This window comes from Pipistrellus hanaki, assembly GCF_964339955.1.
Source record: "Pipistrellus hanaki genome assembly, chromosome: 3".
NCBI classification, from domain to species: Eukaryota; Metazoa; Chordata; class Mammalia; order Chiroptera; family Vespertilionidae; genus Pipistrellus; species Pipistrellus hanaki.
In genome coordinates this window covers 130,309,856-130,332,194 of record NC_140505.1, presented here as the reverse complement: position 1 = coordinate 130,332,194, position 22,339 = coordinate 130,309,856, and positions in this window count along the sequence as shown.

The following is a 22,339-nucleotide window of genomic DNA, read 5'->3' as shown; positions in this document are numbered from 1 at the left end:
GGGGTATCTTTTTAAAGTGTAGTCTTGCCGAAACCGGTTTGGCTCAATGGATAGAGCTTTGGCTTGGGGACTAAAAGGTCCCGGGTTCGATTCTGGTCAAGGGCATGTACCTTGGTTGTGGTCATATCCCCAGTAGGGGGTGTGCAAGAGGCAGCTGATCGATGACTCTCTCTCATAGATGTTTCTAACTCTCTATCTCTCTCCCTTCCTCTCTGTGTACAAAAATCAATAAAATATATATTAAAGTGTTTGTCTTATTTAATGAGTTTTTTTTTTTGGGGGGGAAGGGAAAGTCTTCCTTATTTTTAAAATGTATCCAACAGATATATTATGGAACAGCATGCAAATGTCACCTTTTCCCCTTTAGGATAAAATATAAGCTTTCAAAGAAATGTCACAATTGAGGAGAGCTGTTTCCTGCTTTCCCTCAGAGCCAGGTTAGTGAGTCCAGAATCCCTTTATTCTGACATACTTGGGAAAAGGAAGTATTTGACCAGTGAGAGTCAGGCATGATCTTGCTTTTTCCTAAAGGCTAGTTCTTGCCAGCTCCCAACTCCAGGACTTAACTACACAATTTGTAGGCCCAGTACAAAATGAAGATGTGAGGTACAACGTCCAGAAATTATTGAGCCCTAGACAGTTTGGCTCAGTGGATAGAGTGTTGGCCTGCGGACTGAAGGGTCCTTGGTTCGGTTCCAGTCAAGGGCACTTGCCTGGGTTGCAGGCTTGATCCCCAGTAGTGGGCATGCAAGAGGCAGCTGATCAATGATACTCTCTCATCATTGATGTTTCTATCTCTCTCTCCCTCTCCCTTCCTCTCTAAAATCAATAAAAATATTTTTAAAAATTGAGAATTTCAAAACAGTGAAACTATGGCATTAAACCAAGGGCCCCGAGAGACTGTGCAGGTCCCCACATCCATGAAGATGGCTCTGCCCACTTCTCTTCCCTGTTTCAAATGCACATCTGGGATATTCCTAAGGCAGAGCACCAGTGAAGAGGGGAGAGAGGCCTTCCTTGAGTTTGTCCTATTTATAATCTTTTCACCCTTCCCAGAGTGTTTGCCTTCTCCAAATTGTGGGGAAGAGGACAGACAGGGCAAGAGTCCATGGAGGTCCCATCGGGTCAATCAGTCCTACACGTGTCCTTGATGCCTGCCTGTTTCCCTGGAACATGGGGAGGGAGGAAAACCATTTGCTTTTCTAATGTTTACACCTCCTCTGTGTGGGTCAGAAGAACACGAGGCTTGAGCTCTGCTCCCTGTATTATATCCTGGTCTGTTTGCATGATTCTGGCTGAGGTTGGATGGCTGATTAGCTTCATCCACAGTTTACAGGAGACCTAACCCAAACTGCTGTTTCTCCAGAAGTTAAGGTCAGGCAGGGAAGGTAGGTATTAGTTATTGAAAACGGGTTTCTCAGCAAGTTACCACTGTGGAACCCAGCCCAGGGCATTGGTACACTTTGTCCCTACAGAATATCTGGCTCAATATCAGGTAATAAACTCAAAGCAGTACATGTCATCTGATTGGGTAATGAAGAGCCTCCTTTAGTGTTTCTCTCTCTCTCTCTCTCTCTCTCTCTCTCTCTCTCTCTCTCTCTCTCTCTCTCTCATCTTCTTTTGTGTTTAAAGAAACATTTCTTCTTATTTCCATGCTTGGAATATCTTTCCTTCTAACTCTGTTAGAATTCTATCTAGACTTCAAGATCTATTTCAGAAGGTACAATATTTTCAAAAACCTTTTCTGACAATCCTAGTCCTGTATCCCTTTATGTTTTCCCACTTATTCTGTAATGTATCCTAAGATGTCGGTTCAATAAATACTTATCAAACACCTACTATGTGCCAGGTATACCAATCCTTCTCTATTTTGCACACTTTCATTTATTTAGATATACTGATTTGGGTGCTGTTGTGATCTGAATGTTTGTGTCCTTCACCAAAAATTCATGTGTTGAAAATCTAACGCCAAAGGTTAAGTTTGAAGAGGTGGGGCCTTTGTGAGGTACTTAGGTCATGAGGATGGAGCCCTCAAGAATGGGATTTTTTGTATATTTTCAGAAAACAACTCCAAGACCATCTGAAATCCTGTAACAGAGAGGAATAGACAGAAGAGATACAATTCAGAGATGGAATACACTGATGATGCCTCGCCATACCAGCAGACAGAAGCTCTGTGTTACTGAAGGATGCCCAGGACAAAACCAGAGACTGTCGGACCTGCATCACCACCATTTGTCCACCAATCAGATCTGAAATATCATGGCTGACATGTACACATAAGGAACTCTTTGACATTAAAATTGGGACTCAAAAGAACTGTTGGCCCAGAAAGGAACTCACTACAGACCGATTCATTGCCTCTCAGCATAACCATTATGGCTTATGTCTCAGTTTTGGTTCTTACAAGGGTTTTTCTTGGATCACATGATCTCACACATCTAGAGGAAATAATGAACAACATAAACTAATGAACAAAAAAGACCCAGAGAAAGAGAAGCAGCGATCAGACTTTCAAACCTCAGAGGGAAAGTAGGGGAGGGTGGAGGTAAGGGAAGAGATCAACCAAAGGACTTGTGTGCGTGCATATAAGCCTAACCAGAAGTCATGGACAACAGGGGGTTTGGGGTATATGTGGGGAGGAGTTGTGGGGATGAGAATGGGGGGATGAGGACAATTATGTGATACCATAATCAATAATAATAAAGAAAAAAAGAATGGGATTCATGCTCTTATAAAGGAGACCCCAGAGAGCGCCCTTGCCCATGTGAAAACACAGCAGGAACATGACTGTCTGTGAACCAGGAAGCCCTTACCCAACACCAAATCCACTGGCAGCACGTTCCTGGACTTCCCAGCCTCCGGAACTGTGAGAAACAAATTTCTAATGTTCATAAGCCACCCGGTCTATGGCAGCCTGGAAGGACTAAGACAAGCACCTTCCTTCTACACCTAGGCTTTGGGTTACGGTGGTCACCCGGACAGGCTCAGCCCCTGCCCCTGCTGTGGTGGCCGCCTGGTGGAGATACTCTGTTAGCTTTTTGAAAGCAGGGACGGCTGACGACTCATCTTTGTGTCCCCTTGGGTAGCAAGCACAACCCCTTTTCTTTACTATCTGCTCAATAGAAACAATTGTTGAATTAAATGGAACATGAAAGAATTCCAGCAGCACCCTGCGACAAGTGAAACAGAAGTCTGTCACAACTGCAAACAGTGTTTTATTAGTTGGGGAATTTGATTTAATGTGAACGCCTTAACCGCAGGAGTCAATACTCTGTGTTTACAGTAGCTTTGTTAGCATTACAACGCAGAAATTCATCAGGCATGAGTTATCCCAGTCAGGTTTTCTATTTTTGTTAGACTTTTTACAGGTGTTTTTATTAGTTTTTCTCTTCATGGTGTCTTGGAGAGCTACCCCATAAAATCATTAATGCTGGTTATTTAAGAGATCTTTCAGGGCATCTCAAGATTTATGAACTATGTAGGTGGCAATGAAAACTTCACAGCATTTTCTGTGTGTTACATAGCTTAGAAAAAAAATTGAAAGCCTTTTAGAGTATCATGTGTTCCTAGACCAGCATGTCTTTGGGCTTCTTAAAGAGTATGGCATCTCTCTTTCTCTTTTTAATTTACATTTATTGTGGAAAGTATTACAGATGTCCCCCCTACTATTGAACCCCTCCACCCTGTTCCCTTCCCCTCCCCAGGTCGTCTCTGCACTATTGTCTGTCCCTGGGCTATGCATATCTATCTATCTATATCTATCTATATCTATATCTATATCTATATCTATCTATCTATCTATCTATCTATCTATCTATCTATCTATCTATGGCTAATATGCTAAGTGTCCCTCTGACCATCCAACCAGTCGCTATGATGTGCATTGACCACCAGGGCCAGACACTCAATGTAGGAGCTGCTGTGACATGCACTGGCCATTTACAAAGAAATAGCACCATGGACGTGGTGCCAACAAACCAACACTTGGCTTCCCCAGAGTGGGACATAGGCCCCGCCACTACCCTGGAGCAATGGCCCACCAAATTGCAGCTGATGCTGCTAAGACCCCATGGGCAGACAAAATGCAGCCCACAGCCCAGCTCAGAAATGGTGACTAACATCACATAGCAACTCCCGGCTTCGCCTCCTTAGCGACTAGCCTCCTAGCAGTTTCTTCAGCCCAGGAACACGACTTACTTTATAACCAAGCGCAAACATTTACACTTTAACCAAATGTCTGTGAAGCATTTTCCTGTGCCTCAGCTCATTTGATCCTCACAGAAGTCCTGGAGTAGGTAGATAGGAGACTCAGTAGAATCCTATTTTCTTTTCATTAGCTGGAAAACAGAGATTTAGAAAGTTTAGAAACTTGACCAGACTGAAAAGAAGTAAGAAATGGTGGAGCTTGAAAATGACCAGGTTTTCTCACTGCGCAGAATATAGTCAAACACTGCTGCAGTTAAATATTTCACCCTTTGTTCTCCCTGCATGATCTACAATAATAATTTGCTTTGTGTTGCTATTTACTGCTGTGTTGCTGACAATTACCTAAAAGAGAAGTTGAGGTGCTTCACTGGGCTGGAAAAAGTTTTTCTAAATCAGAAAGCAGGTCTAATTAAGCAAGTTTATCTATCTATCTATCTATCTATCTATCTATCTATCTATATATATAAAGCTGTTATTGGCACCAATCATACATGTGTTTTCCATTTGTCATTGTTGATTGTGAATTTGGTTGACACTTCTATTATAGAGAAAGGGTGAATATCAATATTAAAATGTTCCTTCTAATTAATTTCCTTTCAATGTGCATGAATTTATGTACTGGGCCTCTAGTATGCATATAAATTCATTGGTTAACCTCTTCCTGCTCCCTCCTCTCTCCCCTTACCTCTGAGATTTGACAGTCTATTGCAAGCTTCAGTGTCTCTGGATCTATTTTTGTTCATCAGTTTATTTTGTTCATTAGATTCCATATATGAATGAGATCATGTAATACTTGTCTTTCTCTGACTGGCTTATTTCACTTAGCATAATCCTCTCCAGGATGGCATATATCAATATTTCTTCAGTCCCTCACTGTTCCCATCACTGTGAAACTGCCCTGTCAAGGCTGCTAATGGCCTCCAATAACCACACATCTGTCTGCATCCTATGCAGCCTCCCATCAGCATTGGCACAGTTTGCACACTCTCCCCCTGACTTCTATGCTTATCACTTAAGTGGTGGCTTTCTTGACTTCTCACTTTCTCCATTCACCCTCCCTCTTTAGATAATCTCATCTAACCCCATGGCTTTAGCTTACACTTATATGCCAACAACTTCCCAATTTATTTATTTCTTAAAAATTTTTTAAATATATTTTGATTGATTTCAGAGAAAGGAAAGGAGAGGGAGAGATAGAAACATCAATGATGAATCTCCACTGGGGATTGAGCTTGAAACCTGGGCATGTGCCCTGACCGGGAATTGAACTGTGACCTCCTGGTTCATAGGTCAATGCTCAACCATTGAACCACACCATCCAGGCATAACTTTCCAATTTAAATTTTTATCCCTGATCTCTTCTCTGTGCTCCAGACATACACATCTAAATGCTCACTGGACAGTTCTACTTAGATATCTAATAGACATCTCAAACTCAACATCTAAAAAAATGTAAGCCATGATTTCCCCTTCAAAACCTTTTCAGCCAGTACCGGTTTGGCTCAGTGGTAGAGCGTCGGCTTGCGGACTGAAAGGTCCCGGGTTCGATTCTGGTCAAGGGCATGTACCTTGGTTGCAGGCACATCCCCAGTAGGGGGTGTGCAAGAGGCAGCTGGTCGATGACTCTCATCGATGTTTCTAACTCTCTATCCCTCTCTCTTCCTCTCTGTGAAAGATCAATAAAATATATTTAAAAAAAAAAAAAAACACAAAAAAACCCTTTTTCACCAAACTTCCTACCTGTCTGCCCAAGCTTTTTTATCTCAGGAAATGACATTGTTACTCAGATAAAAAACAGAACTCATGCTGATTTCCCTCCCCCCCATATGTAATATATCTGTAAATTCTACTGATTCTATCTGCAAAATCTAACCTTTTTCTGTCTGCTGCTGACACCTCCACTGGTGCCATGCTGGCCTAAGCACTATTATCTCAGTCCTGATTGCCTTCCTTGCTTCCTCTCTGGCATCTACAGTCTAGTCCCACTCCAATGCCATAGCACTTGTTATTACTAAATATATATTTAGTATATATATATATATATATATATATATATATATATATATATATATATATATATATGTATGTATTTGTAGATGCTCTCCCCACATGCCTCCTAGAATGTAAGTTTCATGAGAATAGGAACCTGATCATCTTGCTCAATGTTTCATGCCCTGGTTCACATAAAGTCCTTATATGTAGTTGATGATTCAATAAAAGAATGAAGCACCTTTTTGAAAGAGCCAGTCCTGTCCCTAGGCTGCCATCTAAATTATGAGACTATTGGAGGCACGATCCCCAGTATGGAGCATACAGGAGGCAGCTGATCAATGGTACTCTCTTATCATTGATGTTATTCTCTCTCTCTCTTTCCCTCTCCCTTCCTCTCTGAAATCAATAAAAAAAATAAATAAATAGCCTTAGCCAGTTTGGTTCAGTGGATAGTGTCGGCCTGTGGACTGAAGGGTCCCAGGTTCAATTCCGGCCAAGGGCACGTACCTTGGTTGCAGGCTCCTCCCTGGCCCAGTCCCTGGTGGGGGTGTGAGCAGGAGAAACATAGTCAATGTGTTTCTCTCACATCAATGTTTCTCTCAGTCTTTCCCTCTCTCTTCCACTCTCTCTAAAAGATCAACAGAAAAATATCCTCAGGTGAGGATTAACAGCAAACAAACAAACAAAATAAATAAATTATGAAACTAAGAGATGTTTCAAAATCACAACTGCCCAGCCAGAAATTTTAATTTTAGAGTCATTCCATTGGCCACTGTCTTGATACATCATTGTTATTGTAAAAATATTATCTAAAGGAGAATAGAAGTCTCATACTACTTTGTTAATACACTAACACTTCAAATCATGAGCCTGAGTTAGACATCAGAGTATTTTCATTTGGGAATCAGAGAGCGGGAGTGAGACCAGGGACAAATAGATCATAGCGGAAGTTTGAAAGAGAGAACATGAAAAGTTGGCTGCCTGTGAGCACCTGCCAATTAGGACAGATCTGTGTGACAAATTAGCAGGAGAAAGGGGCCGAAATTGAAGAGAGGATGGAGAGAGGATTTGCTGAGTACTTGCCACGGCTTGAACTGTTAGGTGCTTAGGGATAAGGAAGAAGTGAAACCCAGACTTTGGACCTCAATGTCTTTTGAGAAAGCCGACTCCATGGCAACTTCTGGTGAGAAAGGTTGACCATGTTTAATAAATAGGCACAAACATTTCAGTTCTGACATAACCCGTCTTCTCTCTCAACATCAGTTTATGTCTCTACTTTACAAGCAAAAGTCAGTTAGCATCGGGGTTTAAAACACACAAATGTAATGTAAATGTTACTCTGCTCATTTGGAATGGATTCTGGCAAGCACTTTCAGATAAAGATACAAACACATTCTTTGTTCATTTCCATGAACGGTCTTTTTATAGCTTTTCAGACCTAAATTGGTAAACATAAGAATTCATGCTTCTGATAGGTGTTGGTCTCATAAAACTGGAAAAAAGGACCACATTTTCTATAACATATGAATGCACAAGTGATTCATTCTTTGGCTCAAGTTAGAAACATTTATTTTTGGCATTCTTGATTCCTCTTTCTGCATTAGCTTCCCAGATTTTTCTCAATAAGATGTAGTAGACACTGGATGGACTTTTTTCACAAGGAAACACCAAAATAAATGAAGTGACTAATATCCAAGAATTTAAAACTTGTAAATATTTATGAGAAAATTATATCCGTGTTTCCCTGAAAATAAGACATCCTCCGAAAATAAGACCTAACGCAACTTTGGGAGAAAAAATTAATATAAGACACTGTCTTATTTTCAGGGAAACAGGGTATTAGTCTTTGTGAGGATTTCTCTCTGAGACTCTGTTGTAACTATTTATTCTGTGCTCTAAATTCTCTTTAAATTGTGGATACTCTTATTAGTTTTGCAGTGCTCCATGGACAAACCAATATGAGCGTTGTGTATAAAATACATTGAATCTGGAATAAAAGGGACAGTATTGTTTTACTCATGTGACCTTTCTTCTAGGTGAGCCTAGAACATCACATTTTGGAATCAGTTACCAAAGTCCTAGCCCGGGTAGATTTGCAAGGCCCAGTGCAAAATGAAAATGCAGGGCCCCTTTTTAAAAAAAGAAAAATTATTTAAAAATGTAAGATGGTAACAGCAGAGCATTAACCCCAGCTCCAGGCTCATCTAAGGATGGGTCCTATGTGACTAAAGAGGTCTTGAGCTCAGGAAGCTGGCCCTGACTACATCTTTATTTTAGATCCTCTTGGTATGACTTGTTCATATGAACTAACCATTCTGAAACTACGTATTCCTACATGCAGAACAGGTAAGAAGAATTAGCATGCCAATGACCTATAACAACTGAGGGAGGAAATCAAGCTGTCTATGTAGTTGTAATCTTCAAGTAAGAAAAAATAGAGCCTGGCCGATGTGGCTCAATGGTTGAGCATTGACCTATGAACCAGGAGGTCATGGTTCCATTCCCAGTGGGGGCACATGCCCAGGTTGTGGGTTCCATCCCCATTGTGGGGTGGAAGCAGCCAATCAATGGTTCTCTCTCATCATTGATGTTTCTATCTCTTTCTTCCTTTCCCTTCCTCTTTGAAATCAATACAAATATTTATTTTAAAAAAAGAGAAAATAGAATTATAAAAAGAATTTGCAGTGTATGAATGTCTTCTGACATAGGTTTTCTACTTTAAATTTGGAATTCTTTTAGTAAGAGCTTCAGAATCACTTCAAAATATTAGTCCCAAATACTTAGCAGCCCATGAAAATTTTTAATGCTTTCACTCTAGTCTTGTTTGATCATCATATATATTTGGGGACCATTTAAAAAATACAGATTAATGGGCTCACTGTAGACTATGCAATCAGAATCTTTTGGGTTCTTAAAGTTCTCAGTAAGGAGCGGCCAGGCCCGGAGCGGCCGGGACCGGAGCAACCGGGCCCAGAGCAGCCGGGTCGGGTGCGGCCAGGCCTGTAGCAGCAACAGCCAAGTCCAGAGCAACTAGGTCGGGAGCGGCAGTGACCAGACCCGGAGCAGCTGGTTGTGGAACGAACCAGAGCAACAGAGGCCAGGCCCAGAGCAGCCAGGCCCGAAACAGCTCGCTCCTCGCCTGTCCCTGCCCACGGCTGCCTCTCAGACATGGCTGGAAACTTTTGCGGGAACTTGAGGGTCTGCTGAATCAAGTGATGAAGGCTTAGATCTGGATGTGTTGAGTTAGTATAGTGCTAGGGTGTTGATCTGTGAGTGCCTTGGGTGGGGCCTGGATGAGGCTGGTTGACCTATTTGGAAATGTCTTTTGTGTGAAGTGTATCATTGGGCATGTGGAGGTATTATTGATATGAGAAAATGCTAAGTAACAGATTTACTATCTGAAAAGGGATTTACTATCGGGGAAAGGGAGGGAGGAAGAGACTGAACATAAACTGTGCACCTATGGATGAGGACAATGGGGGATGGGGAGGGGGCAGAGGATGGGGTGGGAACCTGGTGGAGGGGGGAAGAAATGAGGAACCTTTGTAATAATATGAACAATAAAGATTGATTTAAAAAAATAATAAAATAAAATAAAATCGCTGACAAAAAATAAATAAATAAAAATAAAATAATAAAGTTCCCAGTAAGAAAGCAGAATGGATGAAAAAAAGAGAAAAGAAAAGAAGAAAGAATGAAAGGCTTACTTATCTTGACTTTTTGCTATACCCTGTCATCAAGCAAGTGGAATCATACAGTATTTATCTTTTGTGACTAGCATATTTAACTTAGCATAATGTCATCAATGTTCATCCAGGTCATAGCAAGTATCAGAATTTCCTTCTTTTTTAAGGCTGGATAATTTTTCATTGTATGTACATACTATATTTTTTTATTTTTTCTCTTTTTCCATTGATTTTTAGAGAAAGTGAAAGAGAGAGAGAGAGAGAAAGAGAGAGAGAGAGAGAGAGAGAGAGAGAGAGAGAGAGAGAGAGAGAGAGAGAGGGATGTGAGAGACGCATTGATTGGTTGCCTCCTGAATGTGCCCCCAATTGAGATACTGGGATTGGGGATTGAACCTGCGACCCTTTGGTGCTTGGCCTAACGCTCTAACCACTTAGTCACACAGGCCAGCACCATACTACATTTTATTTATCCATTCATTTGTCCATGAACACATGGGTTGCTAGTTTTTTGTTTTATACTCCCAAAGGCCTTATCAAGATATTCCTTTGAAACAAGTGCAATGCTCTTCCCCAGAAGAATTCTGAATAATATTTCTCCTTCACTATCAAAAGCAAATTAGTGTTTTGGCTCCCAAATTTAAAAAGGCAAATAAAGTCCCCATTAGGTGACTGTTACGCTATTGTTGGAGAAAGGTCTCATCATCTCTCTGAGAGTTCCAGGGTCCTCAGTGGTAAATTCTGGCTAACTAGTGAACTTGACTTGTCTTTCCAGTTCATTTGCACATGGTAGCTTGGAACCGGGAGAATTAATAGAAGGTTCAACGAAGAGGGACTTGATTTCGAAGACCACTTTTCTTGCCAATATGACTTCATGGAGAAATGGAGTTCATCGAGTTCATGTAAACTCAGCTGGGACCTTTATATACATGTGGTAGAGTTAAGGAATTCCACGAAGTTCCCATAAACATCCTCCGTGTGCTGCGTGATGATGCTCCCGGCCTTCCAGCCAGTTAGTTCCCTTGCTCCCCTTTACCTCTACCTCATCCTCTTTGATCAGAAATACATGTGCCTTCACTGCATCAGGGTCCTACTTGCTTTATGTAAAGGAAATAAAGACATGCAGGCCAGGTCCTGCCCTAGATAAGGCGAGCAGGTATGGCTCGTTGGGGTTAGAAGGACAGGAAGAACGAGAGGGGATTTCTCAGATCAGAAGCGCAGAAGGAGCGTGTTAAAGACCTAAGTAAGTGAACAGATGCACCATAATGTTTGAGTTGATAAACAGGGCCAAAGAGAGACGGTCAAAGGGAACTGGCAGAATTTGGAAGCAGAGAACAAAAGGGTAGTTTTTAACTTATATTTCTTGAGCTGAGCTAACTTGGACATGGATTTGCTCCCATGAGTCTACAAGCCAATGTGGAAAAGTTGTTAAAAAAATACGCTGAATGCAGAAACTCCCTGCAAAACAGGTTAAGAAGAATTAGCATGCCAATTACCTGTAACAACTGAGGGAGTCTCTAAGCTCTGACAATCTGACAGTTTGCCAGACCTCACCCTCCAGATAGGAGCTTGCAAGACTCTTCTTGGGGGAAATTTTTTGACCAGCCCAATTGGAGACACGAATATGGGAATAAAGGGTAGAGAGCAATTAATCACCTTGGACCTAGAATGAAGATTCTAGGCCTCGTTCTTGAACCTCCAATTCGTTTTTTAGTCTCCACGCATAACTGGGGGGGGTTAGTAAGCAAAACAGACCGAAGTCCTGTTCTCTATGCGCTTGCATTCTAATGGACAGGGAGGGTGGTGGCAGAAAATAAAGGATAAGAAATATAGTATTTTAGAGAGCAATAAATGTGTTGATTATGAAATGCCATCCTGGGAAGGTAGTAATTACAGCAGTAGATTATGTTGGGAGGGAAATCTCAAGCATCTGTGTAATCCACCACCCTCACCTGGAAGCTTTGCATCCGAACGCCTTTGAGGCCCTGCAGAGCGCTTGCCTGTTCTTGCCTCCAGGACCTTCGCTGATTCAGGGCCCATGACCTGGGACCCTGGGCCAGACTCCTCCGCCCCACCTCCCGCGCTAACCTCTGTGGAAGAATGAGACTCGGGTTGTGCTGAAAAGTGCCGTATGGTCATTGGTTTAGCCTCACCTATTTACTTTTATTTGCATAACCTTCGCCAGGAGGAAAAGCTTCAGATATTATCCTACGCCGGGAAAACCCACAGTGTCTCTTATACAGGCGGAGTTCATTGGAACAGTATTTGTGAGGTCTTTCTGGTTCATTATCACAAGGTTGGTGAGCCAGTTTCACCTTCGACGTTCACAACCTCAAGTGAGGCAACAGGATTCTCTGCAATGGCATCTACCTGTAGGCTGCATGTAGTTCTGCAGAACAAGCATTCATAGTCTTGGGTTAGAGATCCACAGCCCCTCCAATGATGAAAACTTACCTCTGAATATTACAGGAACACCCATTGCCCTTCTTAGTAAACAGACAGCAACCAGCTGTATGACTGTAAGATAAAAAAAAAAAAATCATTCTAGACTTGAATTTAATGGACACAGGTATGTACTAGTAAGGATTCTCTAACCTCCTTTTCTTTTTTTTTTTCTTTTTTGTGGGGGGGGCGGTGGGGGGGAGAGGAAGGGAAGAGGGAGGGAGGGAGAAGGTGATGACTAAGCCAGGGCTATGTGAAGTAAAAGCATTTGTGTCCCAACTCACCACTTCTCTTTAAGCACCACTACAATGCCTGGGGCCTCAACTATGATTTTAAATGAGAGTGAGTAAAAAAATTTGAAAGTTAGAGTAATTTTATTTCACCGTATCTACCTTAATTTAGTCATCATTCTTCCAGGAAGCTTTCACTGACCCCCTCTGAGGGAATTGCAACCTCTCCTCCCCCTTTATTTATTTATTTACATTGTGATTGCCTTGGCCTGTGTTCTCTTTTTGAAAACCCTACTACACTGGACACTTCCCAGAGCCCAATACAGTGGCCAGCCTTTGGTAGGAATAAAATAAACTTTTTTTTTTTGTAAGCAAATGACTAAATATAAAAATGAATAAAATGTTATATGTCATATTGGGAAATTAAAATAATTTATATTCTTTAATATCAGCAATTGTTCACTTACTTACTAAGATGTCATTTAAGTTTAAAGTAACATTTTAAAATGCTTGCTTGCACTGGTAAGCAATACAAATTAAAACAACAGTGAAAAATGTTTAACATATCAAAAGAGCAAATATTGTTTTAAAATTTTGTATCTACTCATTTTTTAAAATGAGGTGCCTAATATAAGTAAGGGTACAAGACAGTGGCCATTCATATATTGCTGGTAGGAATGAAAATTGCTGCAACTTTTTTAGAAAATAATTTTGTAACATAGCTTTAAAAATTATTATTACTAGCCCAAACCGGTTTGGCTCAGTGGTAGAGCATCGGTCTGTGGACTGAAAGGTCCCAGGTTCGATTCTGGTCAGGGGCATGTATGTTTCTAGCTTTCTGTCTCTCTCCCTTCCTCTCTGTAAAAATTCAATAAAATATATATTTTTAAAAATTATTATTACTTGAAAATGTTTTTTTCATGAAGTTAGTAATCATAACATTATTTAAAATAGTAAAAAGTTGAAAATAAGGTTTAAGCTAAAGAAAAATTGGCTATAATTTTTATTAATGTATTGGCATTTATCTGTCCGTGTTTTTTTTCTACATACATATGTTTTTTTCCTCTTAAAAAATAAGTAATTCTAGTAAATTTTTTAGTTACTAATATATTGCCAAACCTTTCCATGCAAACAAATATAGTTCTACCACATTGTTTTTAATAACTTTAATATATTCTGCATTATGACTATACATTAAATTTAACCAAATTGCCCATTATTTATATCTATAAACCAATGTTTTTCAAAGTGTACTTTATGAGCCTTAATAGGCCATAAATTTAGGAGATAATGACTAGCAATCTTATTTCTTATATTTAGGTATTGTACCTTTATAATATGTTTTATTAAATAATTGATAGGATAAATCCTTCCTTAACCATATTGTTTTGTTCTTCTAAATTATATTGGTTATTATTATTTTTTAAATATATTTTTATTGACTTCAGAGAGGAAGGGAGAGGGAGAGAGAGGGAGAGAGAGAGAGAGAGAGAGAGAGAGAGAGAGAGAGAGAGAGAGAGAGAGAAACATCAATGGTGAGAGAGAATCATTGATTGGCTACCTCCTGCATGCCCCAACCTGGGGATCAAGCCCACAACCGAGGCGTGTGCCCCAATCTGAAATTGAACGGTGACACTCAACCACTGAGCCATGCTGGCTGGGCATATTGGTTATTATTTAGTGATTTTATTTCTTTTTAGAGAGAGGAGAAGGAAACGAGAGAGAGAAAGAGAGAGAGAGAGAGAGAGAGAAACATGGAACTGTTGTTCCACTTATTTATACATTTATTGGCTGCTTCTTGTATGTGCCCTGACCAGAGATTGAACCCACAACCTTGTCTTTTTAAAAATATATATTTTATTGATTTTTTACAGAGATGAAAGGAGAGGGATAGAGAGCCAGAAACATTGATGAGAGAGAAACATCAATCAGCTGTCCCTACTGAAGATGTGCCCACAACCAAGGTACATGCCCTTCACTGGAACCAAACCTGGGACCCTTCCGTCCGCAGGCCACCGCTCTATCCACCGAGCCGAACAGGTTAGGGCAATCTTGTCTTATTGAAGATGACACTTTAACACACTGATCTACTGGGCCAGGGTTATTCTTATAAGTTTAGTTTAAAAAGTTGATGCTTTAAATTATTTTAAATAGGTCCAAGGAAAATGCTGTGGAAATTTCACATTAAATTTATAAATGTTTTATAATTTTGCAATGTTTATAATAAAGAACCTCATTCAGAAATAAAGTGTCTCTTCATTTAATTATTTTCTTTTATGTCTCTAAGCAATATTGCAGAGGATTCTTCATCTAGGCCTTCATAGTTCTTGCTGCATTTACGCATTGGTGTCTCATATTCAGTTTGCCTTTGCAAAAACATTTCCATTATTTTTTTCCCCCCGTACTGAACACAGCGCTCTGTAGGGAAGGATACCAATGTTTATACGCTTATTTTGTGACTGAGCATACTGAATTCTAAAAATATTTTCCCACCCACGTTGTGTAAGTCCAATGAGAGCTGCAAAACGTAACTGAAAAGTTTTGCTCCTCTCCCTCTTCCTTCCCCATCACATTTTATTTGAGACATTTTCGTTTCATTAAACACAAGTGGCTGGCCCATGACAACAAATATAAGAGCGTAGGGGACATCTGAATGATCAAATCTCCTTGAAAGAGCAGTGAGCATTTCCCTGTAAACACGATTAAACAGCACATAACAGGACCCACCTGCGGCTGCTTCCCTGTCCCCCTGTGTCCGCAGCTGTACATCCTGCAACCTCGTTCTCCCCTGAACAGGAAGAACATAAAGGACTCCTTGGAAAAGTAAACCCTGATCCTGCATTTGGACGCTAATGGCTACCTGCACACATGTCACATTGAGTGCTGTCATTATCCTCATTTACAGATGAGAGAATGGGGCCCAGAGAGGTTCAATGCTGCATTCGCTCATTCAATCAGTAAACATCGAGCACCTAGTATGCACTAGGCTCTCTTCTAGGATGGTGAACTTTAGAAAGCTCCCAACCCCCATGAAAGCTACATTTTGCTGGGGCAGAAATGCAGAAACAAAAATGCACCATGCCTAACAAGGTCATAGGACTGAAATGTGAGTCTGGCTGCAGAGCCCATGGCTTTGACCGCGACTTAATGCTACATGGAGAGAGAAGAGAACATGGGCCTTGGAGCAGGTCATCTGCCATCTCCCGAGGAGTCTTATAGGATGGCATGACTTGCATCAGCTGACCACAGTCCAGAGTGCGATCTCATTCTACAGGTTCTGCCTAGAGAGAGGATAGCTATCTCCCTGAGAAAGTTGCTTTTTTGACTATTTTCTTCTTTAAAAAAATATTTTTATTGGTTAAATAATTGATAGGATGAATCCTTCCTTAACCATATTCTTTTGTTCTTTAAATTATATTTTTATAATTGGTTATTATTATTTTTAAAACTTATTTTTATTGATTTTAGAGCAGAAGGGAAAGGAGAGAGAGAGAGAGAGAGAGAGAGAGAGAGAGAGAGAGAGAGAGAGAGAGAGAGAAAGAGAGAGAAACATCAATGATGAGAGAGAATCATGGATCGGCTGCCTCCTACAAGTCTCTCACTGGGGATTGAGCCCACAACCTGGGCATGTGCCCTTGACCAGAATCGAACCTGGGACCTTTCAGTTCGCAGGCCAATGCTCTATCTACTGAGTCAAACCAGCTACAGCCGTGGTCGGCAAACTGCGGCTCACGAGCCACATGTGCTCTTTGGCCCCTTGAATGTGGCTCTTTAACAGAATACCACGGCCTGGGCAAGTCTATTTTGAAGTGGCATTAGAAGAAGTTTAAGCTAAAAAAAATTTGGCTCTCAAAAGAAATTTCAATCATTGTACTGTTGATATTTGGCTCTGTTGACTAATGAGTTTGTTGACCACTAGCTGCTAGAGCATTGACTATTTTCTATGTTAACCTGTCCGGACCCCTGTAGCCCACCTGCCTTCCCAGAGTTCTTGTTTTCACATCTTTGCTATCTCAAATGCCAATTCAAATTAAGGTATTAATGACTGATAAAAGCAAAGCTAACTAGCAGAGCCCAATAATGATGCGGCTTTTCACATACATTGTAGACCCGTGTACACAGAAATAGTTCAGAGTCAGTAGGCAAAAAAGTTCAACATCATTCAAAATTACCCTTAGAAATAGGGCAGTTGGTTAGAGGTCAATTACCTGAAAGTACATGGATTAATTAATTTATTTTTTAACCTAGATTAACTTTTACTTAATAAAAGCCCACTTAAGCAGCCCCTGTTATTCCCTCATTAATGGAAACCAGGCTCTTCTTGCATTGTCAACATAGCTATGTGGTAGGTAGGTATAGATCCTTTTCAAATATCCAGAGTTAATCTTCACTTACTGGTTTCGGGATTCGTCTGGATTTTAATTTTTTTTTTTAGTAAAAATATTTATGTTATTTAACTCCTTTGAAATCTTTGAAGTTGAGCAGGCTTTTTTTAAATCTCAAGCCAGGTTTTATTTGAGAACCTTAGAACGTTTATGATGGATCTAAGTTGCTTTTATTAAACATTCCTGGTAGTTGAAACACAGGAAAAAATACGTTCTCTGCTATTAATTTAGCTTGACGTGAGATAGTGTTAGTTCCTTGGAAACAAGCTGCAAATTGTCAGCTTTAATTAAAAAACAATTTGTGGGGGTTTTGTTGTTGTTGCTCTTGTTGGTTTTGGATCTGTGAAAGCTAGCAGGGAAAGAGGAAACCCAAAGGAAAAAACGCCCTGACCTCCTTAGCCTTTCCATGAGCACTGCACACAGTGTGGTTTATCCCCCCGAACTCTCTGTAATTAAGTGGCTCACGCAAATTTGGTGAGCACACTTGCTATGGAAAACTTTACACGCCTTTTTCTTTCTTTCCTTTTTTTTTTTTTAGTACATCATGTGAAATCCGTGCGCACACAAAGACCTTTTATTTATTGACAAAGGGAACAGCCGCTCTCTTGTCCTTCTCAAAAATAAGAAAGAGAATCTGTCCCATATTTTGGTGCCGAGTAACCAGAATAAAAACTGCACATTGTGTGCTATTTCTTCTTTATTTTGCGAATACTTTCTATTCAACAGTGAACATTATTTATGTAGACGAGCTCATGCTTTCTACAAAGGACCTGAAAAATTAAAATATTTCTAAATTGTTTAGGGTCAAGCATTCCATTACTGATCACATTGGACAAGGTATTAAACTCACCTCTCGCCGAAACCGGTTTGGCTCAGTGGATAGAGTGTTGGTCTGCAGACTGAAAGGTCCCAGGTTCGATTCCGGTCAAAGGCATGTACATTGGTTGCGGGCACATCTCCGGTAAGGGGGTGTGCAGAAGGCAGCTGGTCGATGATTCTCTCTCATCAATGCTTCTAGCTATTTATCCCTCTCCCTTCCTCTTTGTGAAAAATCAATAAAATGTATTTTTAAAAATTAAAAAAAATTAACTCACCTCTCCTTGGGAATTTGAGGTAAAATAAAGGAACTGGTGGAATGGTTTTCTTTCTTTTTGCACATCTCTGGATGGGCAGTTAGGTACTCATCCTGCAACATGGTCACGTGCCTCTGAGCACTGGGCAGTGAACTGGGCACATGAATGAGACAGGGCCACTGCCCTGGCACAGCTCAGTTTTGTAAGCCAGGCAGGCAGGTCAGCAAACACAGGCTGGGCAACTCTTGTTCTAATCAAGAACACCTGGCAGGGACCAGGGACTTCTCCCCCAGGGACCCAGCAAAGGAAGGGAAGATGCAAACCAATGGATAGTGTCAGGTGGGTATTAGACTTATGGGGGCCACTTCGCAAGTTACATAAATGTCTAAACACTGCTGTAGATTAGAAACTAATATAATATTGAATGTCAACTCTAATTAAAAATGTAAAAAATTAAAAGAAGAAAATGCAAAACACTGACAAACATTGAGCTGGTTTTATCTTTACTGATTCCAGCCAACACCGTACAGATACTTCAAAAGTTACCATTTATTGCCCATATGTGGCCTGGCCAACCACCAAAAATGGGATGCTCTCGGGGAAGGTCTTCGATGCAGGCGACTTCTATATTCAAAGAGGCCTCCCAGTCCAAGGTCTATATGCCTGACCTCACATCATTGGATCCAGTCTCAGCGTGGAGCAAGCACCTCAGCCTTCAGAAAGCACAGTGGGCTCACCGCGAGTCTCCAGTCAATAACAGCTTACCGGGTGTCAACTGCGTGTCTTCAGCCTCTCCGCCACCTCCGCGGATGGCTCCCCACGGACAGAGGTGGACTTTAGGTGAGCTTCTTACGCGCCTGCCCCTAAGTCCTGGGAGGGACGCAAGCTATTTCGTGACATGCTTGTGCGTTTTTATAAATGTTGCAAACGTAAAATATTTTAACCACAATCAGTTAAAACGTAAGACTGTTCTCTTTTTTTTTTTACTCCAACTGTCCCTCCCTCAGGTTTCTCTCGTCAGGTGACATTGGAGTGGCTATGGACGTTTTGGGGAATGTTGATTTAAAGATTTGTTTCATGTGCGTTCAGGGGAAATACTGAAGTCATTTACATTTATTTCCTTTTGTAGGTATGTTTTTCTAGATGTCCTAGCACAGTAACGATTTCCTGCAATTATACCACCACTCACACACTGCCAACTGCGTATTGTCACTACGGTATGAACAAGTCCCATGACACCCAGCAGCCAAAAGATTAGGAGAGCATAGGAGGAGAGGGGGTGTGAAATGTGTGGAGTCTGAAGCTACTACCTCTTTCCAAAGCTTATGGTTCAAATATGAATGAAACCAAAAGAACTGTTGGCCAAGAAAGAAACTCACTACACACTGATTCATATGCCTTTCAGCATAATGATTATTGCTTGTCTCATTTTTTATTCTTCTAAGTATATTTCCAGTAGGACATGATCTCACTCATCTAGGAGAAATGGTGAACAACATAGACTGATGAACAAGAACAGACCCAGAGATAAGGAGCCATGGGTCAGACTGTTGGACCTCAAAGGGAGGGTGGGGATAAAAGGGAGAGATCAACCAAAGGACTTATGTGCACACATATGAGCCTAACAAATAGTCAGAGACAATAGGGGGGTGGGGACATAAGTGGGGATGGGTGGGGGATTGGAATGGGGGTTGAGGACAAATATGTGATACCTTAATCAATAAAGAAAAACAAAACAAAATCAAATATGAAAGAAACTTCAAGGCTTTCCCGAACTTGACAATAATTTTAAAAGCCACGTGACTTAACCAAATAACAACTGCTAGAGCTGAAACTTTAAAAAGATACTAATAGCAAAAAATATTTTGGGGTCTACCATTTTGGGGAAAAGATCAAAATGTTTTGATTCTCTTAACAGAGAGTGTATTACCAAACATTATCCCATGAGGAGGTAATAAAAAAAATATATAGCCAAAATGTTTGGGAAAAGGTATTATAGCGGTATGTCAGGGAGTTCATTAATATAAATACTATGTTATTCCCCGCCCCCCCTCCCTGGATTTTGTAATGTTTGTTTATTAGCTCTTATTATTTATAATTTGTTATATTTTTCATTTTTAATAAATCTTCCTATGTGTACTAGTTTTTATAATTTTATATTCTTTTTACTTTAGAAGGGCCCCCCAAGTTGTAAGCATTAGGTTCTCCAAAATCTGAATCTACCAGCCTTGTTTCATGGCCATCCAATTTACAGTAAGCATAAGGTCCTGAAAAGGAAAATGGTGGTAGGGGGTGGGCCTTGCAACCTAGTTCAGTATCTGGTTAAAACATTAGTCTTTTCGATGTCAAACAGTTCCTTATGTGTACATGTCAGCCATGATATTTCAGATCTGGTTGGTGGACAAATGGTGGTGAGGCAGGTCCAACAGTCTCTGGTTTGGTCCTGGGCATCCTTCAGCAACACGCAGCTGCTGTCTGCTGGTATGGCGAGGTGTCGTCAGCATCTTCCATCTCTGAACTGCTTCTCTTCTGTCTTCATGGCTGGGGCACTTGTGTCTATTCCTCTCTGTTACAGGAATCCAGATGGTCTCAGAGTTGTTTTCTGAAAATATAAAAACATATTCTCGACCAAAAGTTAATAAAGAGATATTTTCTATAAATTTGACTTGGGATCCTTTTTCATTGAAATTGGGACTCAAAAGAACTGTTGGCCCAGTAAGGAACTCACTACAGACTGATTCATTGGCCTCTCAGCATAACCATTATGGCTTGTCTCAGTTTCGGTTCTTACAAGGGTATTTCTTGGATCACATGATCTCACACATGTAGAGGAAATAATGAACAACATAAACTGATGAACAAAAACAGACCCAGAGAAAGAGAAGCAGCAATCAGACTCTCAAACCTCAGAGGGAAGGTAGGGTAGGGTGGGGATAAGGGGGAGAGATCAACCAAAGGATTTGTGTGCATGCATATAAGCCTAACCAGAGGTCATGGACAACAGAGGGTTTGGGGTATATGTGGGGAGGAGTTTGGGATGGGAATGGGGGGATGAGGACAATTATGTGATACCATAATCAATAATAAAAAATTAAAAAAAACATTAGTCTTACTTCCCTACTCTGACTGACGTAAGTGAAGCTGCAGAGCCTAAATCCAGGGTCCTGCCACAGCTGACTTTGGCTGAGCTGTGCAGACCCTCAGGGGTTAAAGCTTACACTTTCCTCCCTCAGAGTGCTGGCTGATCGTTCTCCCCTGCATTCTGCCACAATAGTCCAACAGTCCCTTTCAGGTCACTGATGGACAGTCTTCCTCCCTCTTACCACTCTGACCTTTCCCTTGTGAATATATGTAGATGGTGTTGGTGCTCTGCCCAGACCCCTTTAACTAGCTGGTGAGTCCATAGCCCACCTCTTGTGAAAGCCGCAGCGGACAACTTACACCCATGACCTTCTTGCAGACATGCCCTTGACTAAGGAGCACTTCACCTGGGGTGGCCAGGCACAGAGAGACACAGGGGTAAAATCTTCATCCTCTTGCCTCAAAGTTCAACTCTGCAGGTGTGGTGTATACGCCAGAGGCCCCATGATCAGGCCAAGGCGAGACACTCTTCAGCTCCGTCCCTTTCCCCATCCAGGCTCCCTCACCCTTCATAGGTTCTCCTGACAGGAACCCAAATGCTGGCCTCAGGCTGACAGTGTGTGTATCTGCTGATGGTCTCCATCTCCTCCTCACAGGAACAATGTCAAGGGAGCAGGCTCTTGACCTGTCTTGCTCGTTGCTATATTCCTATTGCCTCATGGCACGTAATTGGAATAACATGGGTGAGATGTTGAATAAATATATAAATTCCAGTCACTCCGCACATATTTTCTCTAATGACAACTGTGAGAGCTAGACATTGTTTCTTTTCATAGTACAAGTAGGGAACTGAGACAGGGCTTTGCTTAAGTGTCTTCATTCAAACAAGGCCCCTAGGGAATGCCTCTGTGCACCTCAGCCCAGGTGCTCGCTGCAGGTGGTGTCCTCTGACCTGGGGGCAGGATCCAGCATTTCCTGGTGTCTCTCTGACCCTGGTGAGGGTGTGGACCCCTCCCTGCTTCAGTGCAGGCTGTAAGGATGGGGAAAGGACATGTGGCACCAAGAATGAGTCAGAGATACGGCAGAGTCAGGGACCTAACCTGAGGCCCTTTCCTGCACACATTCCCTGGGCACCATTTATTAAAGAGATTATTCCTTGTCCATTGTATGTTCTTGACACCCTTGTCAAAAATTAGTTGACCATGCATGTATGGGTTTATGTCTGGGCTCTCTACTCTTAAAAT